The following is a 14,986-nucleotide window of genomic DNA, read 5'->3' on the forward strand; positions in this document are numbered from 1 at the left end:
AATAGAGAAGAAAAGTGTTTGCGCTCCAAAAAATGGCACTGCTGGAGTCTAAAAATAATTACGATCGTGGGGAGCGCGGCGTCGAAGCCTGGCACTGCGAGAGCTTCTCGCGAACGCTCAAAAAAAACGTCCTCCGCGACGCAACTGTGAAAGACGGCATCTGCATGCTACAGTGAGTCCGGGCCGTCAGATAAGCCTCCCACAGGGTGAGGGGGGGGGTGGGGGGGGAGTGGGGAGTGGGGGGGGGGGCGACCTGGAATCCTGGCGCATTACAGTACGTTACCCTGTGATTAAATATTTACTCAAAGTGCCTTTTTGATGTGAAGGCCGGGTTTAGTCCGCCGATGAATAATGCACACGAGCGCAAGCAAGCGCGCGGCGAAGCAGCCTAAATTTAACAGGAAGTACTTAACGGGGGACAGTCCCGCCGCAGAGGACGAAGCCCGCCGCGCCGCGGATCGGGAGCGCCGCTCGCTGAAGCGTGAGTCCGCCGGGGGAGCCGCCACAGCCGCCATCGCGGCTCCGCCCATTTCCCCAGAAAAACACGCGCGGGGGGGGGGGGGGGGGGGGGGGGGGGGGGGGCGGGGGCGAGGATTACAGACCTCTCCGCTTCCCGCCTCTGAGCGGATCCGGTGCAGGCTTCTTCCTCATCAGGGACGAGGGCGAGGAAGGCGGGGGCGGGGGTGGGGGCAGGGGCGGGGGCGGGGGTGGGGGCGGGGGCGGGTGGGGGCGGGGGCGGGTGGGGGCGGGGGAGATTTTTGCGGTCCGAGTTGCGGTTTTTTGGTCGCCGTATCCTTCACTGTGTGCTCTGCTCCGGGAAAAACAATAGCCCCAGTTTGCATTTTTAGGGGTTTTCTTTTTTCTCCTTTCTCCCCACAGTAATGCATTTTAAAGGGCACCTAAGGCTCGAAAGGGCTCGAAGAAAGATTTGCAGCTTTCCTTGGGACATAAACTTTACAATGTGTGACTGATTCGCTCTTGAAGATACATGCTGAAGAGAATTACTGGCAAAAAATGTATATTCCAACTACCCCGTAAAATTGCTTGCTTGGCAGAACCAAGGACACACCAAACACATGGAAGGCTACACTAGGCCGACAAGAGCGGTGCATTCTGGGATTCAACTAAAACTTTCTTTGTCGTGAGTTTGTTCAAGCGCGAAGTGAAAGTTATTTCACGCTTGTTTTTTCTGTTTGCTTCGTGGTGACAAACGGTGCTAAATCTACGTTGAAATGTTCCTTGTTGAAAGAAGGATGCCTTTGAAATCTATGGATTACTGACAGAGATGTGGCAGAAAAGGCTGATCTGATTTCCTTGTGGTTTCTGAGCTAGATTTGACTGCACTAAAGCTGTATTTCTCTCAAAAGTATAAGTATAAAAGCATATAAGTATTGCCCTCAAAGGAAGCCTTTATACGGCTACATCATCTCAAGAATAGACGGGAATTTTAATAACTGTATGTAACTTTATGGAAAATAGTATGCCTTTGTATTTCTTGGCATTACTGAATAATCCCCAAATTGTAGTGTTACACAAAAAAAAACAAAAAAAGATATGTTCAATGGGTTCCATGTTAGTATTTACTGAGTTACAGCAAAGACCACAAGACATGGCTATCGACATCACCCAATTTGGCAGTACGTCCATAAAACATGTATATATACATACATATGCAGGAGAAGCACAAGCTGACATTCAAGAAATCAAATTAAGCCATCATAGCTGGGTATAAAGCTAAGAACAATGATAAAAAAGCCATGTAGTGAAACGAATTCCATTTGAATAAAAAACCAAACATAATTATGGATGACATATTAGAGTTATTACAATGTTGCAGGCTGGAGCCAGAGTTTTAAAAAATAAAAATAAAAAATCGATGGCACGTCATTTCATGTGTGTACGCGAGTCCCACGCGGGTCTCAGGTGAGCTAAGTATCGCAGTTTCGTATTGCTAATGCGCTCCTGCAGCCAAGCGTTACACTCATTTGTCAGACAGATTGCCGCGTGTCGATGTGCAATACCAGGCCGAAGCCAAACTCCAGAAACAGACGGAGGGAGTCGGGTATTTGCAAACTATCCCAAAATGTCATAATGTCCTGGTTTTTGATCACGATAAGGGTTATGCTGTCTGTCTGTCGGTCTGTTGTACTGGATGTGGGAGGACACCAGATTACCCGGCAAACATGCAAACTCCCCAGCCACGATTCAAACCACGGCCCTTCTCACTGTGAGGCGACAGTGCTACCCACTGCTACCCACCCTGCCGCCCAGGGAGTATATATATAACTGCCATGTAGGCTGTGCTGTAGTCAAAAGCTTGCAGAATGTGCCTAATATTATGATTTTGGCATGCCATGCTAGTTTGTGCAGTTCTTTGGCACGAAGGTTAAGCAAAGAAAAATGGAATCTTAAAAGAAATAAAAAACTAACAGTTGGCAAGAAAGGTCATTAGACTCATACGTACGTGGGTATTTTTTTTATACCATATAAAGCTCCTGGGGATGTGAAGAGTCCCCACACTCCATGAGATCGGTTGTTTATAAAGTCAACTTTCACTGAAACTCTCAACACGACCAACATGGCAGTTATTTTTTTTTTTTAATTCATTTATTTATTTATTTCCCTTCCGCTGTGTTCCAGTCCTACCCTGCTCGCGTAAACACAAAGCCACAGTGGAAGACTGCGATCCAAACAGCAACGACACCTAAAATACAGCATTCCCCCTAGCCGACCCCCCCCCCGACACACACACACACCCCCACACACACACACTCGCCGGGGAGACGGCGAATCGGGAAGGAGGAACACCGAGGAGCGCCCGTTGCCAGCGAGGAGAGGCAGCAGCGACGCTCTCCTGGAGATCGTAATCAGCCGTGTTTTTTTCCCCCCTTCTTTCTCTCTTTCTTTCTCTCGTTCGTTGGTTCCCTCGCTCCTTCGCCGGGGCTCGTATAAATAGGCGCGCTCTGCGGAGTCTCAGGTCCCCACGGGGGCTGTCGCAGCGAGTTGTTTTCGGAGAGTATTCCCCAGGCGGGGAGAGGCGAGGCTGGGGAGGCGCGGGGGGGGGGGGGGGGGGGAAAGAGGGACTGCTCTGGTTTTCAGATCCCAGCGATGGCGGTCAATCTCTCCCCTTAAAGGGCTCTGAGGGGTGTTCTCCAAAAAAAACAAAAAAAAACTCCAATAACTCACTGAGGCCTGAAATCAACTTTAGATTTTTCCGGACCAGAAATGCCAGCGCTTTCTTTTTCATTTTATTTTATTTTGGGAGGAAATTAAATCCTTTGTGCAATCTGCTTAGCTGAACATGGATTCAAACAATGCGTACCATTCTTAATATTGACTTAAGAATAAGTTCTTTTCTTATTTTTATCTTGGTAACGGTAGGACTTGCCAATCAGTGTTGGTGGAGATTTAAAAAAAAAAAAAACACTTGCAAGTAACCATAAGTCAAAGGACAAATTTTTTATTTAATCAATGCCAGTCATTAGCCCATGCAAGATGGCATTACAAAATAAATGCTTGGCAGAATTATTCAAATGATTTTCTCTGATACAGTCACCATTGGTGACTTGTCAAGATAAGAATGTTCATTTCGCCCAAGTGTTAAAATAACCACTTCAATAGAATCACAGATAAGCATATGAATGGGTTCTCTTGTGAATTAAAAAAAAAAAATCAAATTAAATCAGGCACCTTGGGCTTATGTAACCTAATATTTAAACTGAACAACAGTTCAAAGTTTATATAAAGTTACACCATTTTACATTATGCTTGAGGGCATCTGTTAGATGAGAGTGCTGGAATAGGTAGAGGCTGTTTTTCAAAATGGATGACACTTTTGCATAAATTATTCAATATTTTCTCCTCATGCCAAGCAACAAATCTACTAAATCAGGAGTATCCAATCCTATCTGAAAAGGGCTGGTGTGGGTGCAGGTTTTTGTTTTAGCCCAGAACGATGACACCTGATTCTGCTAATTAAGTAATCATGGCCTTCAAGTAGAATCAGGTGTCTTAGTGCTGAGCTAAAACAAAAACTGGCAACCACACCGGCCCTTTTCAGATAAGCCTGGACACCCCTGGCACTAAATAATAATAATAAGTAATGGGTTTCTGGGACAGGTGTTAGGCCATGGAGAATGTCAATGACCTACAATTGTGGCCCTCAAAGCACAGTATAATTTTCTGCAGAAAACTCTGTGTTATCGCAGTTCTTTGAGTAGTAATATTTGTATGTTTGACATTTTCCGTTTTTTTTTTCCCTCCCTGAATGAAGCATGAATGTATTCCAACCTTTTTTAACGGTCTTGGGCTGCCAACACCTGGCAAGTCCTTCAGCCTCCTGCTAGCACCTGGCAAAGCTCGTCAACCGCCTTCCGTTTTCAAAAGCTGATTCAATTACAGACTGACGGGTGAAATCAACGGGGTCGTCATCGTCTAAAGCGAGGTCAACTGGTCACTGCAACCAATCGCAGAGCAAAGGAAAAAGAGCTATAGACCTGCATTATGTTGGAAAAAAGCAGAAAAATACGTCGGAACACACACTGTTTTTCAATAACCTTAACTGATCAAGAAACTGACCGTAGCAGATTAAAAGGAGGGTATATGCTTTCTATATTTAGACGTATATTATATTTCATGCTAAGCCAGAACTGCCCAACCCTGTTCCTAGAGATTTAGCATCCTGCAGGTTTTCATTTCAACCCTAATTTGGCACACCTGACTCTGCTAATTAGCAGCTCAACGAGATCTCTAGCCGTTGAATGAGGAGTGCTCGGTGTTAAGGGTTGAAATGGGAAACCTGCAGGACGGTACGTCTCCGGGAGCAACGGTGGGGCGGCCCCGTTCTACGCCCCGTGGTCATCTTTTCGCCATTAAAAAAAATGAAAATTAAAATCCTCCCTCCGTCTGGCCGGTGGACCCCGTGCCGCACGCAGAGAGAGGCCGGGTTGGCTTCGGAGCCGCGACGCGGAGACCGGAAAAAATGATACCCAGAGACGGGGGGCGCCGGCCTTCTCGAGCGTTAAAATCTAATTAAAAATAAAAACACGGAACAGCATGGGTCATCCTCCGCCGCTTCAGCGCCGCCATAACTCACCCGTGAAAAACGGCATACGCGCCCTCGCCCGCATCCAAACGGGGCTCTCTCTCTCTCTCTCTCTCTCTCTCTCTCTCTCTCTCTCTCTCTCTCTCTCTCTTTTTTAATTCGTTCTGAGGACCGCGACAGCGACAGCCGCCTGTGTGGTGCTGAAACGCTCAGCGGAAAGCGCGCCGTCGCTGGGAGGACCTCGACGGCGCCGCAAGACGTTTGATGATACCGCCGCCGTGATTTCCGCCCTTCCCGCTGAGTGTCGGACGAGAGGAGACACAAGTGTAGTCCTGTGACTTCCTGTTAGCCTCTTAGCTGCTCAGAGCCTGGCTGCAGTCTTGTAACGCTATCGGATACCTCATATTGGCATGAAGGAATACACCTTAAATATGAAATACTAAGATGTGAAACAAAAAAACTATAATGAAAAATTATCCAAGAGCTGTTGGCAATGCTGATGGCCCTTCATTTTCTTAATTAACTTAATCACACTATAACCCAGGTATTAAATATAATTTTCTACATTATATTGTGTGTGTGTGTGCGTGAGTGCGTGAGTGTATGTGTGTGCGTGTGTGTGTGTGTGTGTGTATACATCCGTATAATCTTTGTATGAATGTGGATACAAGCAACTTTAAATTAAAAAGAAATTAAAAGAGCCCTAGAATTCCTTGATAACAATCACATTTGTCTTCCCATTACCTTAAAAACCCAATTACGTGATTGCTCAGCCCAACATTTCTCCACTTCAATCTGGCCACAGCATCTCAATGCTGGGGATTCTATTACTTTTTGCCATTTATATGCGGAGAATCTGCTTGGCTAATGCAATTTAATGAGTGTCACGAAAAAGGGAGGAAAAAAAACATCTGAAGTCGGGCAGTTCTCATTAACTTTCTCACTGCAGCTGTGAAAAGAACCAAACGTTGGGGGCTTCTGCTCTTTATGAAGAGACCATTGCAGAACTTGTGCCGACATCGCAGTTTTCATTTCATACATTCGTTCGCACACCCAAACTGAAAGAAAAAGGGTGTAATTAAATATAGATAACATTTTTCAATGCATTACATTAACACACACTCACACTCACACAAACATACGCATACACATACGCACACACACATATGCACACACACACAAAGGTACGGATGCACACACACACACACACACACACGCAGAAACGCACACACACACACATCTTTTCTGCGTAATATGCCACCACTGTGCACTTGTAAAAGTTTTGATCTGGAAGCGACACGCTCACAGACTGACAGGCTTCCCAGTGGACCACTCACACGGGTGTGCCGCTTTGTCGCGCTTCAATGGAAGACAAACTGCCCACCCCCCCCCCTTGGAATGGTGCAGCGTCCTAACCCCGATCCCCGCCCCCGTCTCACGTTACCCGAGCACCTGTTCCGCGGCGGGTCGGCAGGAAGGTGTCACGCGCCCGGCTCCTCCCGGGCGACGGCAGATGGTGTTGCGCGCAATTAGGCCCTCCCCGCTTCCTTCATCCATCTCCCATAGCAGGGAACGGGTGGAGTCCGACTCCACCCCCTCCTCTCCTCCCTCCCTCCCTATCTCTCCTCCGGTTTGACTTATGTTCTTCCACCCCCCTCGCCTACCCTTTTTTATTGTTTCATTTTTGTTTAAAGCCACCCCCCCACCACCCCTTTTGTTTGAAAAGACAAAAGGCAAAAACACGTGGCGGAAAGAAAAGAAGAAAAAAAAAAACCACGCGGAACTCAATAGCTTTGTGTTTGTGTTCCCCTCAGGGGCGAGGAAAAGGACACCTCTCATTGGAGGGCCGTATCCGTGATAACGGTGTCGGTTAAATAAGGATACTGTGTAACAGGCGTCGGGAGTCCAGGAAGCAGCTGCCGGCTCGAATCGCGCTACTTCAGTTGCCTACTTCCGGTCCACACAATGCTGAAAGACCTTTTGTTTTTTTTCTCCCATGTAAATATGAGTTATGACCTCCACCTCTCTCGCGCTCTCCCTCTCTCTATTTTCTCACTCTGAAATCATTCGCTCCTCTCTGCGGTTTGATTCCAGTAACCTCCGCGTTTCCTTCTTCCCCCCCTCCCATTTCCTCTGCGATTCCCGAGCAGGTGGCTCCACCTTACAGCACTTCAGAATGCCTCGACAGGAAGCCGGACGTGCCCGTTTTAACCTCCCCCCGCCCCCCCACTCGGCACCTGCCGCGCGAGAGACGGCTCGTTTGGGGGACGCGGTGGCTCGTATCGCGGGGTTGGAGGACCCGACCCGTCCCGTCCCGCGGAGATGACCACCGAGGGGGGGGTGGGGTGGGGGGGGGACAGGCCTGAAGTCTGACAGCGTGAAGGTGACCAGCACGTCTAAGGTGCCTTCAGCAAACTCTCTGCACCAATCAGAGCAACCGCAACAAACTCTCTGCACCAATCATAGCAACCGCAACAAACTCTCTGCACCAATCAGAGCGACCGCACCAAACTCTCTGCACCAATCAGAGCAACCGCAACAAACTCTCTGCACCAATCAGAGCAACCGCAACAAACTCTCTGCACCAATCAGAGCAACCGCAACAAACTCTCTGCACCAATCAGAGCAACCGCAACAAACTCTCTGCACCAATCAGAGCAACCGCAACAAACTCTCTGCACCAATCAGAGCAACCGCAACAAACTCTCTGCACCAATCAGAGCAACCGCACGGAACATTCGAGCTGCCCAACCTTGTTTGTAGAGATCTAGCGTCCTGTAGGTTTTCATTTCAGCCCTAATGTGGCACACCTGACTCAATTATCAGCTCAATGGCATCTCTAGCTGTTGAATGAGGTGTGCTTTGTTAGGGTTGGAGTGTAAACCTACAGGATGTTAGATCTCCAGGAGCATCTTAATGGTGGTCACTATTACATTACAGGCATTTAGCAGACACTCTTATCCAAAGTGACTTACACAAATTTTTTGGATAGTGTCCATTTATACAGCTGGATGTCAACGGAAGCAATTCAGCAATTCAAGTACCTCGCTCACAGGTACCACAGCAGTGTCCAAACTGGGAAGCAAATCTGCAGCCTTTAGGTTACAAGCCCAGTTCTCTACTGTGGTAGAGATGCATTTCAGCTTGGCCAAAAATATTATGAGCAAACCATTGCAGAATCTGTAGCAACGTACTGTCGATGAATTACAAACGTGAGTACACACCACTGTGCACGGAGACAGCTCTAATTTGCACATCACTGTGCATTTTCGGTTTTAATTAAACAATCTAATTTAAGGGAAACATCCATATAACCGCAGGATGTTTTTCAAGTACGGAATGCGAAGTATGGCAAATATCAGCCACAGAGCGTGGGAAAGCTGAAAATAAAAGATAACACTGGCACTGGGAAGATAAAAGTTGCAATAGCTGACCACATTACAAAGCCCCTACGCTCACTCCAAGTTCTATATTTAATATAATTACACAACTTCTTTATTTCCCCCACTGTATGTTCTGCACACTGCCTCACATTACAAAGCAATTAGGCCTAAGTGCAGACAACTAACTTTAATTGCTCTTGAATACAGCATCCCCAGGTTTGGGTCCAAATTAAGTAGAGCAATGCTTTACTTTGTGCATGCTATTGGTTCCCATGTACATCGGTGTTGCAGAAAAGCTCATACTCAAGCTATCCTGACCCATTTGTCATTAACTCTAGATAACGAGCCCAGAAACGTTCAGCATCTGACACCAGTTTATGGTGTTTTATGGCATTTTCAATGAAAATAAAGGTTTTAAAGCTTTCAAAAAACAAAGCTTTGGCTGGCAAAAAAACAAACTTTAACAAATGCACGAGGGTATTTTGCTATTCCCAACACTGAGGTCGCCTGTAGGGACACGGCAGGCCCACAAACAGAACTGGGCACTCCGAAATTGTGAGAAAATAAACAATAGAGGGATAATTGAGGGATCCAAAATTGGTTAAATAAAAATTTCTTATTTCTTTTTTCTTTTTTTAAGGAAGTTCAATTCTAAGTTATGGGGGGAAAATAAATCCATCATTTGTGTCCCCATGGCAACTTGCATGTACAACCTCCCGCAGCTCTGTGCATGAATATTCCCTCCTCTGAGCACGGAAATAACACATCCTACATCGCCCAGGGCTGCGGTTTCCAATTAGTGAAAGGTCAAAGGTCACGGCTGCTGACCACAGGGTTCGCGGTGCGAACGCTCTTCATGACCCCTGACCCAACGGGCCTTCTCTCCGGGAGCCGGCCTCCAGAAAATGCCAGCCAACATTTCCTTTCTTACCTCTTCATCCTCCTTGCCTATTAATAGGTAAGACCATAAGACGTTCTTATTTACGGAATGCTATTCGCTAAAAAAAACCTCATTTGTTTTTCCACCTGCTTCTCCTGATGCAAGGGCTGAGGGACTGCTGAACATACATTTAAGGAAGGAGAAAATTGCATCATAATGACCTCTTAAGAAAATCCATTTTAGGCCGTGTTACAGTACATATATCAGCCATGCTTGTAACAAAATCTATGGATTCGTACGGTTCGGTGCACAAACATTTGTGCAAGAGTGAAGCAGGTTTATTTAAATCCCGCACACACACACACACACACGTACCCAACACTGTTGACTAATTACCAGTGCGTGCGATAGGGTTTCTCAATCACCCCCAACGAATATCACAACATATAGGGATCCGGATGCTTAGAGCCCGGCATAATTGATCCAGCCTAACAATAGCAGGAACGTTATCAGTGTAATTAACGGGAAAAAGTGTAGACTGCCTGTCTGCCTTATCTACGAGCTCATATTACACAGAACTGCGATTACCGCAGGTACGTTTCATACTCCGGCAATTAAACAGAGCCGGTCACAAACGGGGTCAACCGCGGATATTTTTTCACGGGTGGCAATTATTTCAGATGCTGAGGAGCAGTTATGGAATTTAAAAACAAAAAAACAAAAAAAAAAACACCAATGGAATTCTTTACCCTACTTTCTCACATACCATTATTATTTCATCCATGAATACGAATGCGCTAACGCGGTACGTGTTTATGAATACTTTGTCAAGTTAATGATTTGCAAAAAAGAATGTTTATGTTTTGGTGGAAAGCAAATTGCAAGTGATAAGGTGAAATGTCACCCTGGATACACTGAATAAATTTTATTTTATTGCTGTAGGTACTGTCAACGCTTTAGAAGTTTGTTTTAGAACTACAACAAGAAACAACGTTAGTCTGAAAACCTGTGTGACAAAATTATTGCTGTGTTCACAAAAAAACTTTTTTTTGCTGCTTGTGAGAATTCTCTTTTTTATTTTTATAAACCACGAGGTATTTGCATGACAGTGACAACACATTTTCTCCTTAATTTTGCCATGATCTTAAATCGAAAAAAAAATGTTTTTTCTTAATCTTCGATCCCCAATTAATTTTCTTTTTTTTTCTACTAACTTGAAATTCTAAGCTTGTCGATTTCCTGCCGTCACGTCTCCGGAAATTCTGCGAGAGCAAACTAGCGTGCTTATCCTTAGCATCATGCTAATCCAGCTTTCTTAGAGCAGTCCATCAAGCTGGGTGGCCATTGAACTGGAGCGCTGGAGCTTTCCAGAAGCTGGCACAGGCATGCTGGGAGAATTTGATCACCCAGAAGCGCTGCCTCCAGGTGAGGGTCAATTCAGTCAGTTCACAAGATGAACTCAAATTCAAACGTACCGCTGGAGGGCAAGGAAGAAATGGCTAGACTCAGAAGTGGGATTAAGTGTCCTCTATCGGAGGTTTCCGTGATGTAACTGCTGGGCTTTATCTCCATAATCATCGCTCCACACAGCCCATGTTACACAGCTCATCTTGAGTCACTTCTAAAGTAAGCACTTTTTATCTTTTTTTACATTTTCATTTTTTTATTTTCTTCCCCAACCAGCTTTTTGAATTTTATGTTCCTGAAATGCTAGATGGCCTCAGTTTAATACTCAGTCGCATAAAAACGTCCAAATTGCATGTTTACTACGCAATCCTTGAATAATGCACTGAAAAAAAACATGATATATGCTTTCATAAAAGTGCTAGAAGATGGTAGCTCTTTACTATGCAACTGATATAGATAACAAGGCTTGCACAGTTGCAAAGCACTGCCACACTCTGTGTGAAAAACAGTGGCTATGAGAAGACTTGATTTTTAATCCATTATACTTTCTTCCAGCAACAGGACACAGATTGATTATTCTTTTCCAATCCACAAATTGTTTTCAATTATATTATGACCTTCCAATTGATTATTTCAATTCAATTATTAATCGTGACTAGGAGTCCACCTTGTTGTCATGTTGATTGACAGCAGTATTCAAACACTGACCTGTAAAATGTATAATTCCCAATCTCACAAAAATATACTCACAAAACCCTGTGCAATTTTAATTCTGTAACAGAACATAAAATACAACATTAGTACTCATGAAAACCAAAATATTTCACTGTCATTTTGCACCAAAACACTAAAACATATCAGGATAGGTTCAGGACAGGGGATTTATTCAGGCAATTAAACCAGGTGGGGGATGAGAGGGGGAGAAGGGGGAGGGGGGAAAGGGGGGTCGGGGTGGCCAGACGGTCTGGGGAAATCCTGAGTGGGAAATTTGTCAGGACCCCCCCCGCCCCCCCACGTTTTTGGCGATAAGCCCCACGCAGCCTTTAATGACCACGGCGCTCACGGAGCTCGGTTTAACGCCTCATCCGAAAGACGATCGGGGCTCAGCGATGACTCATCCTGGCAAAAAAGACACCCCCCCCTCCCCTCCCCTCCCCTCCCCCTGCCCCCGTATCGATGAAGAAACGGCAGGAGGAATATCGCGCGGTCCTAAAGCGATGCGTTGTTGTACGTCGCTCTGGATAAGAGCGTCTGCCAAATGCCTGTAATGTAATGTAATGTAATGATGCGCCGACGCTGGTCGGATGACACATTGCACTGGATATCGTTTGACGATAATCTATGTTTAAATGTATCTGTCCCTATCAAATAAACATTTAAAAAAAAGAACACGCCGTCCACTGAGACGGTCCCGCCGAGTCCCCACCGCCGACATCAGAGCCAGGCGGGCGTCCATTTTGGCTCCGGCGGCGTCCGGCGAGCGGCCGAAGGAGCAATCAGACGCCGCACATTACAGCAGGATTACAGCAATCCGGCCACAGCGATTAGTCATGTTGGCTAGGCAGGCTTTTCACGGGCACTGGACCTTGCGCAGTCTTAGCGTGACCACGGGACCGACGGGGTTCCCCTTCTCAGGACGGGGATTTTACACACCCCGAGAAGCTTTAGAGAATTCACCCCTCAAAGGAAGTCATATCACACAATCACATGCGCAGGTTTTGGGGGGAGACAGGGAAACATGTCACCCCAAATATTCTGATACGAGTTAGCCGCTAGGCTAGCTGGTATGCTGCTTGCGAGACTTTTGACTATGCAAGACTAGGTGGTGTCTCCCACAGAGTTAAACGGAAACCTGTGCTGCCGCATAAGATTAGAGTGCAGTTTGAATGGACATTTTAAATACGGTATGTATAATGTTCCTTTACAGTTGGTAGCCATATTGAAAAGCTCTATATTATTTTTAATAACTTCCGGACACGCAGCCTTCTTAATCCACACTCAAATCCCAGAATGCATTGCTTCCCTGCTCCTTCCCTCTTGTGAACGTAGAAAATCGTTTTGTGCACATCGCATTACGTGCACTGGTGCGAGACAGGAACAAGGCGAGCATGCTCAATTTGGAGAAGAAAAAAAATAGTAACGGACAGAGCAAAGTTTCAATGAATGTAAATTATTTAAAAGTTCCAGGACATCAAAGTCTATACTCTCATAAGGAGATTCAGAAACAAGGCTGACTTCTTGCACAGCATTATAAATCAAGCACCCATTCATCATTCAGACCTTAGAGAGAGAGACTGCTGCATGCTTTATAAACTGTAAGGTAAGGGACAGAATATTCAGTTTTCTGTGAAATTACCCTTTAACGTTGAAATGGACATGTGTGGGTAATATAGACAGTCGGTTGTGCAAAGATGTTGTTTAAAAGTATTTTAAAACAGCTTTTAAAACAACATCTATTAACATCTTGTTTATCTATCTATCTATCTATCTGTCTGTCTGTCTGTCTGTCTGTCTGTCTATCTATCTATCTATCTATCTATATGTCTATCTGTCTATCTTGTCCAGAGTCAAGTGGAATTTTGATAGATTCAAGTTCCATAAAAAATAAGTCTTAACACCGCTTTACAGTTCTGAACTGACACCTTCCAGTGTGACTGGAAGCCATGTTTACAGTTAGCGTTCGTTTTTAGCGTCGTTGCGTTTCTGGGCCTGTGAATGGCACTGAATAGACAATGTGTTGTTTTGTTTTTTTTCCCCCGAAGAGGTGAAAAATCTACAGTAGAGCACAGAACACACAGTGTATGTCACCTGCGTCCAAAGCCATCACTCCGACATATAGGATGCATACGATCGCACGTGCATATATTCTCGAAGCATTATGCCCACGTCGATGTGTTTATATTGGTTTTTTACGGTCCCTTTCCTTCGCCACGGCGCGTTTCTCTGCTTTATGTGTGCCGCTCAGAGTACTCGAGGGCACCAGGCCTTGAAAAAAAGAAGAGTTCAAGTTTTTCCATCATCGCAACATCGAGAGAATGCAACGTCTCTCGTAATTGAAGAGGCAAAACAAAACAGAATGTCATCAGTGATTGATGAACGTAAAGCAAAACTGTTTTTTCGTTTGATTTTTTTTGTTGTTTTTTTTAAGAAAAAACAAAGTTCCCCACAATACACACACAGTGATAGTGGCAGTAATGGATATTAAACCAATTATTAAAATGGCTCTCAGTGAAATATGACCTCGTGGATTTCGACAGGAAAATACCCTGGAGACAGTCCCCTGTCCGTAGCTATCGTTTGAATTAAAGTTGATTCAAAGTGACCATGTATTAGGCAAATAAGGTACATCAATTTGAGATCTTAATTCAATGTCAGTGCATATTAAGATGTTTATAATCAGATTGAGGCACAGACAATAATTAATATGACACATTTCGACCCTAATAGAATTTGTGAGATGTGTTTTTGTAAGAGTGACCTCAAAAACTGAAGTTGGAAAACATTACGGGAGTCTTCCCTGGAATATCTTCTTTAAAAGTACTGTTCCTAAAAAATGTGATAGATTCTGGTATGACTAATACAGAAAAGACACAATACTTACACAGTTTGATGTACTGAACCCAATTAGAATAAATAAGTGACTTTATTGTATTTTATTGATGTCTACTTAAGGTTTAAAAAAAAACACACACACACATCGTTCTAAGTTGTGGTTGTCTGCCTTTTTTGTCTATTTAATCTTCTTCAAGGTGCATCCAGCACAATAATAATCCAATAATCCAGAACAAACAGCGCTCAAGGCCTACAACAGAATGATCAAACAAGCGAATTAATCAAACGGAACCTTTAATGGCCACCTGGACGACCAAACCTCCGAAGAGCCCGACTGGTTGTATCAGCACCAGGCCCAAGGGCTAGTCCTCAGTTTGTTTGTATGCGATTCTCTGGGCATATCAATTCCTGTCTGAAGGTAAATTACTGTCCAAATGTTATCGCAAATGTTACGCGAATTTCCGAAAAAGTCGGCGAAAGAAAATGCGAATCAGAGCGTGCTTCGTTCAACTGCTGTTATGCGAACGTTCTGAAGAGCGCAACAAGATTACGTAAAGAGTCAAAAGAGTGCCAGCCAGACACAGTTATGGAGAGTTTGCAAGACATGCTCGCGCTTGGAGAAGTGGTCATAACAAGCCCTCTCTCGGTTATACATGACTGTATTACACGCAGCACAGAGACGTCGAAGAGGGCACGCAACGGTCCATTTAATGACATTTT

General features: G+C 44.9%; 1 protein-coding gene across 11 annotated transcripts in view; it reads right to left on the reverse strand.

Moving 5' to 3' along the window:
- The window catches only part of adgrl3.1 (adhesion G protein-coupled receptor L3.1), a 223,943-nt gene that overhangs the window by 177,496 nt on the left and 31,461 nt on the right, over positions 1–14,986 (reverse strand). The window lies entirely within an intron of this gene.

Source organism: Anguilla anguilla, chromosome 5 (genome assembly GCF_013347855.1).
Source record: "Anguilla anguilla isolate fAngAng1 chromosome 5, fAngAng1.pri, whole genome shotgun sequence".
Lineage (NCBI taxonomy): Eukaryota > Metazoa > Chordata > Actinopteri > Anguilliformes > Anguillidae > Anguilla > Anguilla anguilla.